The sequence below is a fragment of the Triturus cristatus genome, chromosome 5_1 (assembly GCF_964204655.1).
Source record: "Triturus cristatus chromosome 5_1, aTriCri1.1, whole genome shotgun sequence".
NCBI classification, from domain to species: domain Eukaryota; kingdom Metazoa; phylum Chordata; class Amphibia; order Caudata; family Salamandridae; genus Triturus; species Triturus cristatus.
This window is the reverse complement of record NC_140587.1, coordinates 337,241,189-337,262,903: the sequence shown is the minus strand read 5'-3', so window position 1 is coordinate 337,262,903 and position 21,715 is coordinate 337,241,189.

Below are 21,715 nucleotides of genomic sequence, written 5' to 3'. Positions count from 1 at the left end.
CCACTATGTACAGTGTTCTTCAGTGTTCTTTACCACTACCAAGAAGAATTTGGTCATTGTACTAGACCTATAAGTCATCTTAAAAAGCTTCTTCAAGCAAGTACACTAAAAGGCTATTGTGTATATTTCAATAGACATTGTAGTTAGTTGCCTACTGGATTCTCTAATTAAACAATCACCACTCGATCTGAATTGTAAGCCCTGCTGACCGCAGTGTAGGCCAGAGGCAGTGGTCATTAACGCCTCACAGCCATGTGCCGTTGGATTCAGAAGCACCGAGTTGGTTGCACCTGATCCTCAATCACAGAATCAAGACCCCGTTTCACTGTTCCGACCTGCTGTACCACGGTGTACTCCACCGACTGCAGTCACCAAGCCCAATAATCATGTGCAGCAGTTAGCTACGGAAGCACAGAGTCTAATGCACGTCAACAGAGGGAGTTCTGTGAAATACAAGCAGCAGGTAATATCGGACATCGTCCATTTTGGGATCAAGACACCGTTCCACTGTTGGGACCTAGAGTTGGTTGCACCTGGTCGAAGGGACTACCTTCATCTCCAGTCTCACATACAGTTCTAACATCATCCATTGTGGGATCAAGACCCTGTTACACTGTTCCGACCTGCCGTACCGCGGTGTACTCCAGCGACTGTAGTCAGCCAAGCCCAATGATCATGTGCAGCACTTAGCTACGGAAGCACAGAGTCTGATGCACCTCAACGGTGGGAGTTCTGTGAAAACCAAGCAGCAGGTAATATCGGACATCGTCCATTTTGGGATCAAGACACCGTTCCACTGTTGGGACCTAGAGTTGCTTGCACCTGGTCGAAGGGAGTACCTTCATTTCCACTCTCAGATGTCATTCTAACATCGTCCATTGTGGGATCAAGACACAGTTCCACTGTTGGGACCTACAGTTGGCTACAGCTGGTCGAAAGGAGTACCTTCATCTGCACTGTCAGATGCAGTTCTAACATCGTCCATTGTGGGATCAAGACACCGTTCCACTGTTGGTACCTGTTGGACTACTGTGTTAGTAGTATACAGAGCACTCCATGGTGCTGGGCCTCAGACTGGGCGCTGTCTGCCTGTGTCACGGTAGCCAGTGTTGATCTCAGGAGCCTTCCCAGCTCACAGACCTCGGCCCAAAAGCTTCCGCCGGCACGTGGTGGGCACTCTTTCACATACGGCGGTGCCGAAAGGTGAACTGTGGGGCCTATGTGCGTTGCAGCGGCCATGACGGTTTCTGGGTACCAGCAGGCTGAGAGCATTATTCCCGCAGCCAACTTCGCGTCAGCCTCATGGCGCTGTAAGCTGCGCAGACCTGACAGACATGTTCGCCATTCCAGAAGAGAACCACACCCAGAGAAATGTGCCTTTTATTCATACCCCTACACTAGCCTTGCGTACGCGAGCTAGCCCACTACGCTAAAGATTTGGGGGTGGAGGGGGCACGTACTCGCTATGTTTTCGTAATCTTCCCTACTGACTGTACTATCATGGTTGCGTCCACTGTCCACTTCACTCAATAGATCATCAGTGTATGTTGACATGTACATGTCTGTGCTCTGCATACTCTAGTCTGTCCGGCACATCCCCTCAACACTTTGCATTGTATACTTTGTGACCACCTCGGCAACCACTGAGACCCCCTCTCCCACGACCACCACCCGCACCAACTGCCTGCTCTCCTGGACCAACGTCAACGATGACAACACCATCAAGATCATGAACACCATCCACTCCGGATCCCCGGCAGACTCCTGCCCACACCACATCTTCAACAAAGCCAGCAGCACCATCGCACCCCATCTCCAGAAAACCATCAACATCTCCTTCGAGACAGCGACCTTCCCGGAGAACTGGAAGCACACAGAGATCAACGCCTTACTCAAGAAACCCAAGGCGGACTTCTCCTCCTTCTGCTTCAACACCCTCCGCATGCTTCGCAGGATCTTCAAGTGGATCCCCACCGAAACGAGAAGGACGGTGACCCAGGCCCTCGTCAGCAGTAGACTGGACTACGGAAACGCCCTCTACGCAGGAGCCTCGGCCAAACTCCTGAAACGGCTCCAACGTATCCAGAACGCCTCCGCACACCTGATCCTCGACATCCCTCTCTGCAGCTACATCACACCCCACCTGAGAGACCTGCACTGGCTCCCTGTCAACAAGAGGATAACCTTCAAACTCCTCACCCATGCACACAAGGCACTCCACAACACCAGACCAGTGTACCTCAACAGCCGACTCAGCCTCTACACCCCCACCCACCAGCTCTGCTCCGCAGACCGTGCACTCACCACCGTCCCCCGCATCCGAAGAGCGACCGCCGGTGGCAGATCATTCTCCCACCTCGCCGCCAAGACATGGAACACCCTCCCCATCCGCCTACGGCAGACCGAAGACCTTCTGACCTTCAGAAGACTTCTCCAGACCTGGCTCTTCAAACTGTAGCAGCTCCCCCCCCCAGCGCCTTGAGACTCTCACGGGTATGTAGTGCGCTTTACAAATGCTATGATTGATTGATTGATTGATTTACCACCTTCGCACATACTTTGCTCCCATCTCTCCCCGCATACTGCATTGTGTGGCAGAGGAGCTATGTTTGGTTTGTGTACATGGCTAGCCACGGTTCCCACAGTACGTAGTGTCGTTGTGTCTGCTAGTTGTACATGTTGTTTGTCATGTTGTATGTGATTATATAAGGTAGCGCGTTTATTTAAGTGGTTTCTCCCATTTACATATCGCTGTCTTAAAGAAGATACCAAAGTTTTTCTCACAGGTGAAAAGTGGGACCACAATGGCAGTCATTCATTACTATGCAAGAATGTCCAACTGCACAACGCTTCTAAGCTTACAGCCCCCAATCTTGTGTGCTTTCTTAAAAACATGCCAACTCCCACAATAAGACCAACATTCACACAGCTTTCTAACGGCAGTTATCTGCTTCTTAATAACATGGACTGCTATGCAATGTGAGCTGGCATACCGTATGTCCTTACTGTATCAAACCGGATAACTTCATCTGGCAATCTCTATTCCCACCCACACAAAGTAACTCCCAAAGTTTAACTTGGCCTTCAATACCTACTTTGAAAACAGATTTTATTAAACGGAGCAAACTGAAAGCGCTTTTGTTTCAAACAGAAGTGTCCCTCACTTCTCCAAAAGTAATTTATCGACTGAAGATATCATAAACTTCAAGTAAAATACACTCCCTTTTAAATACGAACCTCCCATTACACTTTGTGAATTGTTACACAATTTTCGACACATCTGACATTTAAGGTCTGGCACTCTTTTTTAACACTGTCTCCTCCGGCCTTCTCACAGGCTTTCAAACAGTTTTTAGTCTAATACCAGACTTCATTCATTCGATCAGCTCTGGAATAACAGCAACAGTGCCCATAATTCTTGCTCTGTTTGTGGCATCCTACTACTATTTTAGCCTGTTAAAAATGGCTGTGCTCCCTGTGGTAACAAGCATGTCTGACAGAATAAGCCTCTACGCGAAGCTACATCAATAACGTGAAAAAATGGAACAACTTTTAGGCTGCCTGCCTCTATCTATTATCGGAGCCAGCTACAACATGACATTTATTTACACATATACAATCTGCGTGCAACCATCTTTTTACTGCAAAACTTGCCCAATCGACTGGCGAATGTATCAATGCCTTGCCAACATCCCAGCAAACGCTCCCGATATCCAGCAGGTAATGGAGTATCTTGAAAACCATGAACTTGATTGTTCGGGCAGTGGAGCAATGGCGGATGCAATGCAAAAAGGTATCCTGGCGGAATGGGATTTCTGCACAGCCGCGAAAGATCTGCAATGTGCGACCTTTGACAACATCGCAGATTTCCTGCCAATTCAAATTGCCGCTCCAACATTCGGGGAACATTATTGTCCCTTCGAGGATATGAATTGGATCGCTTCGCTTTTCTCACAAGATGGCAACAATCGGCTCTTGGAACATTACGCATCTCAAGCCGCTGAAGAACTTCTGGACTGCAATCTCCAAGACTTGTAAGAAATTCACTTTATTCTTGGATTGATTATTCCAACTTTTTTGACTTTTTCCTATTAAATTTTTTAATACACTTCAATTGAACTATTTTCATATTTCACTTCGTGGAGAAGAGTAGCTCACTGGTTAGAGGAGGCATACCCTGAAGCAGAGGTCAGACCCGGGACCAGGGTTCAATTCCCGACGCGGCAAGGTCCAGAGCCCAATTGTCCACAGACTCGATAATTCTCGCTTCGGTGCCCACTCTAAGCACGAGTTCACACTATGCAGCTCTGGGCAACAAGCTTGCTTAATCTCCGTGGCGGGATGCCTGGCTTTCACCTTGGGGATGCCCAGTACGGGTTATCTCACAGGGAAAAACCAGGATGGGTTCCCAATGCAAGCGCCAAGATGCCCAAGGGTAAGTTGAGCGCTATATAAGAACACATAATAATAATAATAACTTTCTAAGTATGCTTAGGCATTTGAACTGTGTTTTCATTATTAGCACTTACGTCTCCACACTAACCAGGGATGGATGATGTATGGCCTATGTAAATACGCTATTTACTTGCTAAATTAGCCTAAACCCAACATCCATTTTGAAACCATATCTATTCTTTGTACACACATCTCTCTGCCTGCCTGTTATCCACAAAGCCCTTTCACACAAATTAGCTCATCCTCAGCCTCTGCTCACGAGCTGGCGCTCAAGATAAAAAAACATGGCATTGTATAGGAACTGGTTGGCACAGTGTGGCAATCGTATCCTACCTTTATTTTCATTCTACAATTTACAGTCATTCATGTCTAATAGGTATTGTTTATGTCACATGGAACTGTAACATGTAATGTGGAATTGACTGATGCAGGAGCTTAGGTTTGAATACAGCAGAAGCGGTTGGAGTTTGCCTCAGCTGGATGCCTTAGCTCTTGCACCAGTGGTTCCATTTATGGCACTTAAATAAAGACACTTTTTATGTAACTTGCAGACTCCATTGCTTTATCCCACACAGCCACTTTTTTAAACACACCTGATTACACCATTTGTCTTCTGTGGCATTGCAACATTCTGCATTATATTCTTCATGATTATTTCTTTATTCCTGCTTGCTAAAACACTCCATTCGGTAGGGGTGAGTAGTTTGCTTCCCACTCCCGCTATAGTCTAAACCCATACTAACACCACTTGCACAGCTATACTACAGCAGCCATTCTGCTACAGCGCCCAGAGCACATCAGTTTACAGCAATCAGCTCACTGTTTCATCCCCGAGTGTACCGGCACCTCACCTCAGCACCATCTCACTCTGGGCAAAACAGCACTTTCATACCGCTAGGGGTGAATACTTCGCTTCACACTCCCTGTATAGCACACCCTAACCACCCACAAAGCTCACAGCGCTATAGTCTAAACCCATACTAATACCACTTGCACAGCTATGCTACAGCGGCCAGTATGCTACAGTGCCCAGAGCACATCAGTTTACAGCAATCAGCTCACGGTTTCATCCCCGAGTGTACTGGCACCTCACCTCAGCACCATCTCACTCTGGGCAAAACAGCACTTTCATACCGCTAGGGGTGAATACTTCGCTTCACACTCCCTGTATAGAACACCCTAACCACCCACAAAGCTCACAGCGCTATAGTCTAAACCCATACTAATACCACTTGCACAGCTATGCTACAGCGGCCAGTATGCTACAGCGCCCAGAGCACATCAGTTTACAGCAATCAGCTCACAGTTTCATCCCCGAGTGTACTGGCACCTCACCTCAGCACCATCTCACTCTGGGCAAAACAGCACTTTCACACTGCTAGGGGGTGAATACTTCGCTTCACACTCCCTGTGTAGCACATCCTAATCACCCCACAGAGCTCACAGCGCTATAGTCTAAACCCATACTAACACCACTTGCACAGCTATGCAACAGCGGCCAGAATGCTACAGCGCCCAGAGCACATCAGTTTACAGCAATCAGCTCACGGTTTCATCCCCGAGTGTACCGGCACCTCACCTCACCTCAGAACCATCTCACTCTGGGCAAAAAAGCACTTTCACACTGGTAGGGGTGAATACATCGCTTCACACTCCCTGTGTAGCACACCCTAACCACCCCACAGACCTCACAGTGCTCCTACCCTCCTCTTTCCTCCTCTTTTCACCCTTTTTTCCCCTTACTCGCTTCAACGGAATCACAAAATGGCTGCTAACACTTCCTAGTTGCAACCGCTCGCACCACATGCAGCCAATAAGTAGCAAGCTTGTGCTCGTAACCCCTCAGCCAATCAGAAGGCAGAATTCCCAAATATTGATATCTGGAATTTCGATATTTCTTCAAAACTACTGAATGGATTTACACCAAATAAACAAAAGCGTGCTTTCTAGACCAAGACCCTTCTCCCTGACAAATATGGGGTAATTCTGTTCACCCGTTCGACCTGTAGCCTTGTCTAAAGTTTCCTATGGAAATTACCATGGAAAAAACATGTTTTGGGACCCCCCCATTTTTCTCGGTCCCCCCTTGATGAAACACCCCCAAACGTTCAACATAGGAGCTGATATGAACGAAGAATCAGTTTGGAAAATTTCATGAAGATTCATCAAACGACGCCAAAGTTATAAGCAAAACAAAAATGCTCTTCCTATGGAAACTTGGTCCTAACTATAACTACCTACGTGGATAGTTAGGATGTATTTTACATAGGAGGAGCATTTATTAATTTGCCAATAACTTTGGCGTTGTTTGATGATCTCTTCCGAAGTTCTCAAAACTAGTTTGCCACTCACTACAGCTTATGTCTTGATCATTTCGGGGTGATCCGTCAAGCGGGGGCTCCCAAATGGGTTTTCCCCAGGTTAATTTCCATAGAAACTTTAAACATGGCTACAGCCCCAACTGCTGAACGGAATTAAAATGTAAAATAGTGTAAATCCATTCAGTAGTTGTGGACTAATTTAAAGACATTTCCAATTGTATATCTAGGGATGCAGAGGATCTGCGACCCCTCCTGATCTTGTCCTGAGATCTGACTAGCTGCTAACACTTCAAATCAGGAAGTGTTAGCAGCCATCTTGGGACTTGGCTTGAGCTGAATCCCAGAAAAAATATTAAAGAAAAAGGGGCAGGGTAGAAATACCCTGACCCCCTAGGCCTTTTGAGGGTTTTTGAGTGACCCTGCAGGGTCCAAAAAGCATTTAAAAAAAAGTAATCAGTGGGACCTGTAAATCCAGCTGAAAATTTAAAAAAGAAAAAATGAAGAATTAGCTCCTGCACTTTGTTAATTATCAATCACCAGGTGGACCAGGTCTGGGGGGGCAGTTTTTGAAAAAAAGGGACAGGGTGCACGGCCCCCCTTCCCGGGCCTTCATATTGCCCTGGGAACCACCAACTTCCGGGGCTTCTTACTAAATTAATTTGGGCGAGGCCTTCCCATGCTGCCTTGAGAACCGCCACCTTCCCAGGGCTTATTTACTTTTAAAACTCACGGACCCTGCCCCCAGCTCCCGGGGCTCTACTTTCAATGAATGCAGGGGGCCTTCGGAAAATTTAATCCAGAGACCACCATCTCCCCGGGACAAAATAAAAGAAAGGAGGGGTCTGTGCGGGCCACCTCCTGGAGCCATTAATGGCTTTGGAGAACACCATCCCACAGGGCCAGCTCCTGTTAGTCAGTTAGTTAGTTTCCTGAGCTAACTATAACTTACGTCCCCTCAATGCACTGCTTATGACCTTACATATTACATCACTCATGACACAATCAGTGACATCACTGATGACATTTTAAATGACATCAATGATGACATCATCCAGTGAATGTTAGTGTTTTCCAAATGTTTATGAGTGTTAAATATACCAAGGTACAACAGAAGTTAAAATAGTATACTTTCTGAACTACTAATGAGTGATACTATTTTTAACATATATTATGTGAGTGACTGTGGGACTGTGTGTATTTGTGTGTGAGTGGGTGCTTGTATGGGTGTGTGAGTGGCTGTATGGGTGTATAAGTAGATATGTGAGTAGCTGTGTGGGTGAGTGACAGTATGAGTAACTATTGGTGAGTGAGTAGGTGCATCAGTAGCTGTATGAGTTAGTAAGTGGTTGGGTGAATAGTTGTATGAGTGAGTAACTGGCTGTGTAAGGGGTTGTATGGGTGAGTGCATGTACCCTAAAGTACCTTTGATTTGCTCCTAATAATTTTAAAGCAAATGTGGCAGTGATATATTCAATGATGCCATTGAAGATGTCATGAGTGATATAATATCTGGAGAAATTAGCAGTGCATGGAGCGGGCACAAAGTAAAGTTATGTTAGCACATGAGTTTAAAACATTACGTCGTTACTGAACATTTCACCTAACTATAACATACTTTAAATTTTGTTTTTTTGGGTGACTTTCTAGAGTGTTTTTCAACATATATTAATAGTTAATTACCATACATAAATACAACCACCTGTCAAAGGGTTGGCTCCAGGGCCTGTGGCTAACCCCCATATGCATCCATCCCCATGCTGCATGGTCTTCAGAGCTATGGCCAACCCCCGTTAAGGCAGCCAACCCCATACTGCACTGGGCCTTCGGTCGTTCATGGATGGGGCTTGCCACAGGGCCTGGCCTACCACCAGCCCCTGCAGCCACACCCTGCATATAGCCAATCCAACACCGCACACAACCAATCCCACACTGCACACAGCATTTAGTTGTGCGCAGTGGGTGGCCATACCCTGTGGCCAACCCTCCAAAAGGCAGCCAACCCCACTCTGCTTATGGCCTTCAGCCATGTGCTAGGCGGTTGGCCACAGGGCCTGGCCCTGGGCACCACATCCACAGGCTCTTTTTTATACAGAGGAGGGGGCTGTGTGCCCCCCCAAAATATAATATGGCCCCTTGGACTCCATCCTCCAATATCATATATAGTTTAAAGGAGAGGAAGGCATGTGGCCCCCTTCCCAAGTCTAATTAGGACCTGGAGAACCCATCCCCATGGCCTTATCAGATCAAAAAAGGTGGGGGCCATATGGCCTCCTCCCAGAGCCTTATTAGGCCCTGAGGACCACATTCCCCAGGGCTGTTTTTATAATTAAATGGGTGGGGCTGCATGGCCCCTCTCACTGAGCCTTATTACGCACTGGGGATCCCATCCCTAAGGGTTGTTGTTCTTTATTAAAGATGCCTGATTAATTTTTAACTGCAAATTTTGAGAGATTACACGGCAGCTCACTTGAGTAAAACGCAAGTCACTACATTAACCTGTAGGCCACTGGAGTGGGCCACGCCCACCTGGGCGTTCAGAGACTTTGACTAATGCTGTTGCCGTGATTATCATTCGCAGATGCCCGTAGCCCAGGAAGAAGTGCTCTTCAGCACAAAATGCGTCGGCAAGACTGGCAGGACTTTTATTTGTGCTGGGCAATTCCGCTGTTTGTTCATTGCATTCCTCCAATAAAGACAAGGCATAAACAAAACTCACCAGTGTGAGCTCTCTCGATCCAGACAACTTCTTTGTAGATGTATGGCAGTGCAGCCTGAGCCGCGAGAGAGGCCCCTCTGCACTTCGGTGCAGTCCTGCTGTGACGTCAACCTACGCCATAGCATTGGGACTAGTGACGCTGATTGGATGAAGTTAACCTCTTCTGTGCCCATGACGAGATAGTCTCGTCATGGAGCACGATCGCGCTGTGCCCATGACGAGACTATCTCAAGCAGGGCCATGGGCATTACCAACCATTTTTTGTAATGTTGTGGAGGGAGGCAGAGAGCAAATCTGAGCAGCCACCCAGTTGCATTAAAAGAAAAACACAGTAAGGGCCCGGTTACAAGTTTGGCGACCTTCCTGAGGACCACCACAGCTGTGGTCCCAGCAAGACTGCCAAGTCAGTGGTGAACCCTAATGCCAGATTTTGATTTGAATCCAGGGCAGGCAGTGCGGGTGTCATGGCGGCGGGTACGTTCGGCTCATTTAAGACACTAAACAGCATAGCGCTGCAGTGAGAGCGACTACAGCATGTTAGTGCACTGTGTGGCATGCACCATGTCGCACATGCCACAAGGCGCATGTACGACCGTGCCCTTTTGGTGGGCCCATCATGTGCCCCCACATACTCCCCAATGGGAAAATTTGCCCTGGGGCCCTGTTGGGTGCCCCTTTCCATGCCTTTCCACCAAGCATTTCATGGTGGGGTCCCCGCAATGAAATCCTTGGTGGAAAAGCAGGCCAGAATCTGCTACATGAGTGTCTATATGGGTTATTGATTTGTTGTCTGAGTATCTGTATAAGTACCTGAGTGTCTGTGTTGTGTGACTCTGTGCATACATGTCTGAGTGGGTGATTCACTTTTTGTATGGATTCAAAAGTACATCTGGGAAGAGCTGCATGGGTGAGTTAGTGTGTGTATGGGTGTGTTGGTGAGTGAATGAATGTCTCACTGGTATATGTGTGAGTAACTAAATATGTTTTAAGGCAGTATATGTGAGTGTTGGAGTATATAAATGACTATACGTGAGAGTAAGTTATTTGAAGAGTGGGTGTATAAAAGAGTGTCTGCTTGTGTCAGTGATTGTATAAGACAGTAATTATGTGTTAGTATCTGCATAAATAAGTGATGTGGTGTGTGTATAAATAACACAGTTGGTGTGTATAACTGTATACATGAGTAAATGGGTATGTGATTGATTCTTCACATGACTGACTAGGTGTGTGAGTAACTCTATGGATGAGTGGCAGACTGTGACTGTATGTATAGGTGTATGAGTGCATATTATAGTACTGTATTGATGAGTAGATGCATGTATAAGTGAGTGGATGAGAGTGTAGACATAGGAAATAGTGGGTGGTATGTAGTATCTGCCATTGTTGTGTGTATGGATTCAAAAATAGTGGTCTGTATTTTAGAGTGCGTGTATCAAAGTTTATATTAGGCCATCAGTATGTACATCAGATTATCAGGTGGATGATGTCATCAGTGATGTTATTTGAGATGTCATCAGTGATGTCATCAGTGATGTCACTGACCATGCCATGAGTGGTGTAATATGTGATGTCATCACCAGTGCATTGCGGGCGCGCGAGTTATTGTTAGCTCAACTAACTATAATGGGCAAATTTCTCTGGTTTTAAAGGAGCAAATGTCCAACTAACTATAACGTCCCTGAAACCTATGGTGCTTACAGTGAATTTCTAAGGATTTTTAAATGCTAATTCCTAACTATAACGTCTGTAAAACCTATGGTTTTTTCAGTGAATTTCAAAGGTTTTTTAAATGTTAATTTCATATTTTAATATTTATAAAACCTATACTTTTTCTATTGTTTTTTTGTAATATTTTGGAACTCTATTATCCTTTTTTTTATTTTAAAAATATGTAATGTTTTATATTTTCAAAAAAAGGTATGTATATCGTTTTTTTTTTTTTTTTAGAAAGCTGAAGTCCCGTACCGGTAGTGTACCAAGTTCCATCAGCATGCGAATCCTATCCGCCATATTGCTGAACTCATAAAGGATGCGCATTTCGTATCCGACGGGTTCGTGGCACCGCAGTACCAAGCCGCACCTTACGTTGTGTACGTATGGGGTCACGCCCGCTGCGCGTTGCGTATGCCACGAGTGCACGCTGCCAGGCCCTGTGTTACGTCATAGACATATGGTGTCGTGCCGGGAACTCCATTTCCTCATTTTTTTTTCAGCTCAAAACTTTATCTAAATAAGTTTCAAGTGTATGTGAGAACAAGCAATACTCTAAAATATTTTAAACATTTATATATTTCTAACTGTAATAAACTTATATGGTAAATATATTTTCTCAAAATCTCGTCGGGTGCGGCCTCCTTGCGTGCTCGGTGCACGATTGCCATGTGACCTTAAAGAAAAGCATTTCATTGGTTCATAACATTTCCCATTGTAACAGTTGGAAGACCGCATCCATTTTAGTCATTCTCTCTACATCGTTTGATGAGACTCCTCTTCTGCTTAGAGAGCTTTTTTGAAATGTTTTTGCTATATACATATATCTGACACTGCACACAACATGCAACCATCATCTTCATCAATATTCATCCTCTGTAAAGTAGCCTTCAACCTGGGCCAGCCATGCATCTAAAAGCTACATAACAGAACTTTTGCCCACTGCCAGAGGTAACATGGTTGCATACGCTGTCCACAGCACAATGTAGTGTGGTACGGCCCAGGGGCAGTATCATGCATAGATAATGGACACACGGACCCAGATAGATAGTGGAAGTGGGTACGGGCACGTGCGCTTGACTCCTTTTTATTACCAGGGTCACATATCCAGTGACGTCTGTGCTGAATGCTTGTGGGGTGAGTGTAAACCAGCCCTCAGGGAATGGTTGCTGCTAGCATCAACTAAAACAGTAATCATTGGATCACACACAGAGATTCAATAATAAAAGGGTAAATAGTTTGTGCTGCAGTAAGGTAGGGACACTAGATGTGAAATAAAACAGAAAAGATTCTATTGTAAAAGAACCATAACTTGTGGTATACTGAGATACAGGCAGTAGATCTGAAATAATACATAAAACGATTGTATCATAAAGGGTCCATCAGGTCTAGTGCACTCAGATAGCCACATCAAAAGCATTCAGCATGTGCACAGCCAGCGATGATGCGTGCTGCGGATGGGCTGTATTATGAGCAATGTCTGTTGCCTGCAACACTACATCATCCGCAATAGCGACTCGATCTGAATTGTAAACACTGCTGTCTGCAGTGTAGGCCAGAGAGCGGTCAGCAAGGGCCCACAGCCACGTGGCGTTGACTTGAGCTGTCCTGTTTGCCGTACGCGAAGCAACAAAAACCGTGTGGGGACCCTGTGATGATGCGTATGTGTGGTGCGGACAGAGCGCACTGGAGCAATGTCTTTTGCCTATAGGACTGCGTCATCTACAATAGCGACTCCTTCTGAATTGTAAACACTGCTGTCTGCAGTGTGGCCAGAGAGCGGTCAGCAAGGGCCCACAGCCACGTTGCGTTGACTTGAGCTACCCAGTTTCTCATACGCGAAGCAAGATAAACCGTGTGCGGACCCTGCGATGATGCGTATGCGTGGTGCTGACAGAGCGCACTGGAGCAATGTCTTTTGCCTACAGGACTGCGTCATCTACAATAGCGACTCGATCTGAATTATGAACACTGCTGTCTGCAGTGTAAATTGAAGACAGTACTGAGCACAGTCTTCCATGAATACTTTTTCTCACTTCCTCTTCACAAAATACAACAACGTAAATTACACAAAACTCTGCAATAAATAAATCAAAACAATTCTAATTGCGATCTCTGCTGTCCACTATGTACAGTGTTCTTCAGTGTTCTTTACCACTACCAAGAAGAATTTGGTCATTGTACTAGACCTATAAGTCATCTTAAAAAGCTTCTTCAAGCAAGTACACTAAAAGGCTATTGTGTATATTTCAATAGACATTGTAGTTAGTTGCCTACTGGATTCTCTAATTAAACAATCACCACTCGATCTGAATTGTAAGCCCTGCTGACCGCAGTGTAGACCAGAGGCAGTGGTCATTAACGCCTCACAGCCATGTGCCGTTGGATTCAGAAGCACCGAGTTGGTTGCACCTGATCCTCAATCACAGAATCAAGACCCCGTTTCACTGTTCCGACCTGCTGTACCACGGTGTACTCCACCGACTGCAGTCACCAAGCCCAATAATCATGTGCAGCAGTTAGCTACGGAAGCACAGAGTCTAATGCACGTCAACAGAGGGAGTTCTGTGAAATACAAGCAGCAGGTAATATCGGACATCGTCCATTTTGGGATCAAGACACCGTTCCACTGTTGGGACCTAGAGTTGGTTGCACCTGGTCGAAGGGACTACCTTCATCTCCAGTCTCACATACAGTTCTAACATCATCCATTGTGGGATCAAGACCCTGTTACACTGTTCCGACCTGCCGTACCGCGGTGTACTCCAGCGACTGTAGTCAGCCAAGCCCAATGATCATGTGCAGCACTTAGCTACGGAAGCACAGAGTCTGATGCACCTCAACGGTGGGAGTTCTGTGAAAACCAAGCAGCAGGTAATATCGGACATCGTCCATTTTGGGATCAAGACACCGTTCCACTGTTGGGACCTAGAGTTGCTTGCACCTGGTCGAAGGGAGTACCTTCATTTCCACTCTCAGATGTCATTCTAACATCGTCCATTGTGGGATCAAGACACAGTTCCACTGTTGGGACCTACAGTTGGCTACAGCTGGTCGAAAGGAGTACCTTCATCTGCACTGTCAGATGCAGTTCTAACATAGTCCATTGTGGGATCAAGACACCGTTCCACTGTTGGTACCTGTTGGACTACTGTGTTAGTAGTATACAGAGCACTCCATGGTGCTGGGCCTCAGACTGGGCGCTGTCTGCCTGTGTCACGGTAGCCAGTGTTGATCTCAGGAGCCTTCCCAGCTCACAGACCTCGGCCCAAAAGCTTCCGCCGGCACGTGGTGGGCACTCTTTCACATACGGCGGTGCCGAAAGGTGAACTGTGGGGCCTATGTGCGTTGCAGCGGCCATGACGGTTTCTGGGTACCAGCAGGCTGAGAGCATTATTCCCGCAGCCAACTTCGCGTCAGCCTCATGGCGCTGTAAGCTGCGCAGACCTGACAGACATGTTCGCCATTCCAGAAGAGAACCACACCCAGAGAAATGTGCCTTTTATTCATACCCCTACACTAGCCTTGCGTACGCGAGCTAGCCCACTACGCTAAAGATTTGGGGGTGGAGGGGGCACGTACTCGCTATGTTTTCGTAATCTTCCCTACTGACTGTACTATCATGGTTGCGTCCACTGTCCACTTCACTCAATAGATCATCAGTGTATGTTGACATGTACATGTCTGTGCTCTGCATACTCTAGTCTGTCCGGCACATCCCCTCAACACTTTGCATTGTATACTTTGTGACCACCTCGGCAACCACTGAGACCCCCTCTCCCACGACCACCACCCGCACCAACTGCCTGCTCTCCTGGACCAACGTCAACGATGACAACACCATCAAGATCATGAACACCATCCACTCCGGATCCCCGGCAGACTCCTGCCCACACCACATCTTCAACAAAGCCAGCAGCACCATCGCACCCCATCTCCAGAAAACCATCAACATCTCCTTCGAGACAGCGACCTTCCCGGAGAACTGGAAGCACACAGAGATCAACGCCTTACTCAAGAAACCCAAGGCGGACTTCTCCTCCTTCTGCTTCAACACCCTCCGCATGCTTCGCAGGATCTTCAAGTGGATCCCCACCGAAACGAGAAGGACGGTGACCCAGGCCCTCGTCAGCAGTAGACTGGACTACGGAAACGCCCTCTACGCAGGAGCCTCGGCCAAACTCCTGAAACGGCTCCAACGTATCCAGAACGCCTCCGCACACCTGATCCTCGACATCCCTCTCTGCAGCTACATCACACCCCACCTGAGAGACCTGCACTGGCTCCCTGTCAACAAGAGGATAACCTTCAAACTCCTCACCCATGCACACAAGGCACTCCACAACACCAGACCAGTGTACCTCAACAGCCGACTCAGCCTCTACACCCCCACCCACCAGCTCTGCTCCGCAGACCGTGCACTCACCACCGTCCCCCGCATCCGAAGAGCGACCGCCGGTGGCAGATCATTCTCCCACCTCGCCGCCAAGACATGGAACACCCTCCCCATCCGCCTACGGCAGACCGAAGACCTTCTGACCTTCAGAAGACTTCTCCAGACCTGGCTCTTCAAACTGTAGCAGCTCCCCCCCCCCAGCGCCTTGAGACTCTCACGGGTATGTAGTGCGCTTTACAAATGCTATGATTGATTGATTGATTGATTTACCACCTTCGCACATACTTTGCTCCCATCTCTCCCCGCATACTGCATTGTGTGGCAGAGGAGCTATGTTTGGTTTGTGTACATGGCTAGCCACGGTTCCCACAGTACGTAGTGTCGTTGTGTCTGCTAGTTGTACATGTTGTTTGTCATGTTGTATGTGATTATATAAGGTAGCGCGTTTATTTAAGTGGTTTCTCCCATTTACATATCGCTGTCTTAAAGAAGATACCAAAGTTTTTCTCACAGGTGAAAAGTGGGACCACAATGGCAGTCATTCATTACTATGCAAGAATGTCCAACTGCACAACGCTTCTAAGCTTACAGCCCCCAATCTTGTGTGCTTTCTTAAAAACATGCCAACTCCCACAATAAGACCAACATTCACACAGCTTTCTAACGGCAGTTATCTGCTTCTTAATAACATGGACTGCTATGCAATGTGAGCTGGCATACCGTATGTCCTTACTGTATCAAACCGGATAACTTCATCTGGCAATCTCTATTCCCACCCACACAAAGTAACTCCCAAAGTTTAACTTGGCCTTCAATACCTACTTTGAAAACAGATTTTATTAAACGGAGCAAACTGAAAGCGCTTTTGTTTCAAACAGAAGTGTCCCTCACTTCTCCAAAAGTAATTTATCGACTGAAGATATCATAAACTTCAAGTAAAATACACTCCCTTTTAAATACGAACCTCCCATTACACTTTGTGAATTGTTACACAATTTTCGACACATCTGACATTTAAGGTCTGGCACTCTTTTTTAACACTGTCTCCTCCGGCCTTCTCACAGGCTTTCAAACAGTTTTTAGTCTAATACCAGACTTCATTCATTCGATCAGCTCTGGAATAACAGCAACAGTGCCCATAATTCTTGCTCTGTTTGTGGCATCCTACTACTATTTTAGCCTGTTAAAAATGGCTGTGCTCCCTGTGGTAACAAGCATGTCTGACAGAATAAGCCTCTACGCGAAGCTACATCAATAACGTGAAAAAATGGAACAACTTTTAGGCTGCCTGCCTCTATCTATTATCGGAGCCAGCTACAACATGACATTTATTTACACATATACAATCTGCGTGCAACCATCTTTTTACTGCAAAACTTGCCCAATCGACTGGCGAATGTATCAATGCCTTGCCAACATCCCAGCAAACGCTCCCGATATCCAGCAGGTAATGGAGTATCTTGAAAACCATGAACTTGATTGTTCGGGCAGTGGAGCAATGGCGGATGCGATGCAAAAAGGTATCCTGGCGGAATGGGATTTCTGCACAGCCGCGAAAGATCTGCAATGTGCGACCTTTGACAACATCGCAGATTTCCTGCCAATTCAAATTGCCGCTCCAACATTCGGGGAACATTATTGTCCCTTCGAGGATATGAATTGGATCGCTTCGCTTTTCTCACAAGATGGCAACAATCGGCTCTTGGAACATTACGCATCTCAAGCCGCTGAAGAACTTCTGGACTGCAATCTCCAAGACTTGTAAGAAATTCACTTTATTCTTGGATTGATTATTCCAACTTTTTTGACTTTTTCCTATTAAATTTTTTAATACACTTCAATTGAACTATTTTCATATTTCACTTCGTGGAGAAGAGTAGCTCACTGGTTAGAGGAGGCATACCCTGAAGCAGAGGTCAGACCCGGGACCAGGGTTCAATTCCCGACGCGGCAAGGTCCAGAGCCCAATTGTCCACAGACTCGATAATTCTCGCTTCGGTGCCCACTCTAAGCACGAGTTCACACTATGCAGCTCTGGGCAACAAGCTTGCTTAATCTCCGTGGCGGGATGCCTGGCTTTCACCTTGGGGATGCCCAGTACGGGTTATCTCACAGGGAAAAACCAGGATGGGTTCCCAACGCAAGCGCCAAGATGCCCAAGGGTAAGTTGAGCGCTATATAAGAACACATAATAATAATAATAACTTTCTAAGTATGCTTAGGCATTTGAACTGTGTTTTTCATTATTAGCACTTACGTCTCCACACTAACCAGGGATGGATGATGTATGGCCTATGTAAATACGCTATTTACTTGCTAAATTAGCCTAAACCCAACATCCATTTTGAAACCATATCTATTCTTTGTACACACATCTCTCTGCCTGCCTGTTATCCACAAAGCCCTTTCACACAAATTAGCTCATCCTCAGCCTCTGCTCACGAGCTGGCGCTCAAGATAAAAAAACATGGCATTGTATAGGAACTGGTTGGCACAGTGTGGCAATCGTATCCTACCTTTATTTTCATTCTACAATTTACAGTCATTCATGTCTAATAGGTATTGTTTATGTCACATGGAACTGTAACATGTAATGTGGAATTGACTGATGCAGGAGCTTAGGTTTGAATACAGCAGAAGCGGTTGGAGTTTGCCTCAGCTGGATGCCTTAGCTCTTGCACCAGTGGTTCCATTTATGGCACTTAAATAAAGACACTTTTTATGTAACTTGCAGACTCCATTGCTTTATCCCACACAGCCACTTTTTTAAACACACCTGATTACACCATTTGTCTTCTGTGGCATTGCAACATTCTGCATTATATTCTTCATGATTATTTCTTTATTCCTGCTTGCTAAAACACTCCATTCGGTAGGGGTGAGTAGTTTGCTTCCCACTCCCGCTATAGTCTAAACCCATACTAACACCACTTGCACAGCTATACTACAGCAGCCATTCTGCTACAGCGCCCAGAGCACATCAGTTTACAGCAATCAGCTCACTGTTTCATCCCCGAGTGTACCGGCACCTCACCTCAGCACCATCTCACTCTGGGCAAAACAGCACTTTCATACCGCTAGGGGTGAATACTTCGCTTCACACTCCCTGTATAGCACACCCTAACCACCCACAAAGCTCACAGCGCTATAGTCTAAACCCATACTAATACCACTTGCACAGCTATGCTACAGCGGCCAGTATGCTACAGTGCCCAGAGCACATCAGTTTACAGCAATCAGCTCACGGTTTCATCCCCGAGTGTACTGGCACCTCACCTCAGCACCATCTCACTCTGGGCAAAACAGCACTTTCATACCGCTAGGGGTGAATACTTCGCTTCACACTCCCTGTATAGAACACCCTAACCACCCACAAAGCTCACAGCGCTATAGTCTAAACCCATACTAATACCACTTGCACAGCTATGCTACAGCGGCCAGTATGCTACAGCGCCCAGAGCACATCAGTTTACAGCAATCAGCTCACAGTTTCATCCCCGAGTGTACTGGCACCTCACCTCAGCACCATCTCACTCTGGGCAAAACAGCACTTTCACACTGCTAGGGGTGAATACTTCGCTTCACACTCCCTGTGTAGCACATCCTAATCACCCCACAGAGCTCACAGCGCTATAGTCTAAACCCATACTAACACCACTTGCACAGCTATGCAACAGCGGCCAGAATGCTACAGCGCCCAGAGCACATCAGTTTACAGCAATCAGCTCACGGTTTCATCCCCGAGTGTACCGGCACCTCACCTCACCTCAGAACCATCTCACTCTGGGCAAAAAAGCACTTTCACACTGGTAGGGGTGAATACATCGCTTCACACTCCCTGTGTAGCACACCCTAACCACCCCACAGACCTCACAGTGCTCCTACCCTCCTCTTTCCTCCTCTTTTCACCCTTTTTTCCCCTTACTCGCTTCAACGGAATCACAAAATGGCTGCTAACACTTCCTAGTTGCAACCGCTCGCACCACATGCAGCCAATAAGTAGCAAGCTTGTGCTCGTAACCCCTCAGCCAATCAGAAGGCAGAATTCCCAAATATTGATATCTGGAATTTCGATATTTCTTCAAAACTACTGAATGGATTTACACCAAATAAACAAAAGCGTGCTTTCTAGACCAAGACCCTTCTCCCTGACAAATATGGGGTAATTCTGTTCACCCGTTCGACCTGTAGCCTTGTCTAAAGTTTCCTATGGAAATTACCATGGAAAAAACATGTTTTGGGACCCCCCCATTTTTCTCGGTCCCCCCTTGATGAAACACCCCCAAACGTTCAACATAGGAGCTGATATGAACGAAGAATCAGTTTGGAAAATTTCATGAAGATTCATCAAACGACGCCAAAGTTATAAGCAAAACAAAAATGCTCTTCCTATGGAAACTTGGTCCTAACTATAACTACCTACGTGGATAGTTAGGATGTATTTTACATAGGAGGAGCATTTATTAATTTGCCAATAACTTTGGCGTTGTTTGATGATCTCTTCCGAAGTTCTCAAAACTAGTTTGCCACTCACTACAGCTTATGTCTTGATCATTTCGGGGTGATCCGTCAAGCGGGGGCTCCCAAATGGGTTTTCCCCAGGTTAATTTCCATAGAAACTTTAAACATGGCTACAGCCCCAACTGCTGAACGGAATTAAAATGTAAAATAGTGTAAATCCATTCAGTAGTTGTGGACTAATTTAAAGACATTTCCAATTGTATATCTAGGGATGCAGAGGATCTGCGACCCCTCCTGATCTTGTCCTGAGATCTGACTAGCTGCTAACACTTCAAATCAGGAAGTGTTAGCAGCCATCTTGGGACTTGGCTTGAGCTGAATCCCAGAAAAAATATTAAAGAAAAAGGGGCAGGGTAGAAATACCCTGACCCCCTAGGCCTTTTGAGGGTTTTTGAGTGACCCTGCAGGGTCCAAAAAGCATTTAAAAAAAAGTAATCAGTGGGACCTGTAAATCCAGCTGAAAATTTAAAAAAGAAAAAATGAAGAATTAGCTCCTGCACTTTGTTAATTATCAATCACCAGGTGGACCAGGTCTGGGGGGGCAGTTTTTGAAAAAAAGGGACAGGGTGTACGGCCCCCCTTCCCGGGCCTTCATATTGCCCTGGGAACCACCAACTTCCGGGGCTTCTTACTAAATTAATTTGGGCGAGGCCTTCCCATGCTGCCTTGAGAACCGCCACCTTCCCAGGGCTTATTTACTTTTAAAACTCACGGACCCTGCCCCCAGCTCCCGGGGCTCTACTTTCAATGAATGCAGGGGGCCTTCGGAAAATTTAATCCAGAGACCACCATCTCCCCGGGACAAAATAAAAGAAAGGAGGGGTCTGTGCGGGCCACCTCCTGGAGCCATTAATGGCTTTGGAGAACACCATCCCACAGGGCCAGCTCCTGTTAGTCAGTTAGTTAGTTTCCTGAGCTAACTATAACTTACGTCCCCTCAATGCACTGCTTATGACCTTACATATTACATCACTCATGACACAATCAGTGACATCACTGATGACATTTTAAATGACATCAATGATGACATCATCCAGTGAATGTTAGTGTTTTCCAAATGTTTATGAGTGTTAAATATACCAAGGTACAACAGAAGTTAAAATAGTATACTTTCTGAACTACTAATGAGTGATACTATTTTTAACATATATTATGTGAGTGACTGTGGGACTGTGTGTATTTGTGTGTGAGTGGGTGCTTGTATGGGTGTGTGAGTGGCTGTATGGGTGTATAAGTAGATATGTGAGTAGCTGTGTGGGTGAGTGACAGTATGAGTAACTATTGGTGAGTGAGTAGGTGCATCAGTAGCTGTATGAGTTAGTAAGTGGTTGGGTGAATAGTTGTATGAGTGAGTAACTGGCTGTGTAAGGGGTTGTATGGGTGAGTGCATGTACCCTAAAGTACCTTTGATTTGCTCCTAATAATTTTAAAGCAAATGTGGCAGTGATATATTCAATGATGCCATTGAAGATGTCATGAGTGATATAATATCTGGAGAAATTAGCAGTGCATGGAGCGGGCACAAAGTAAAGTTATGTTAGCACATGAGTTTAAAACATTACGTCGTTACTGAACATTTCACCTAACTATAACATA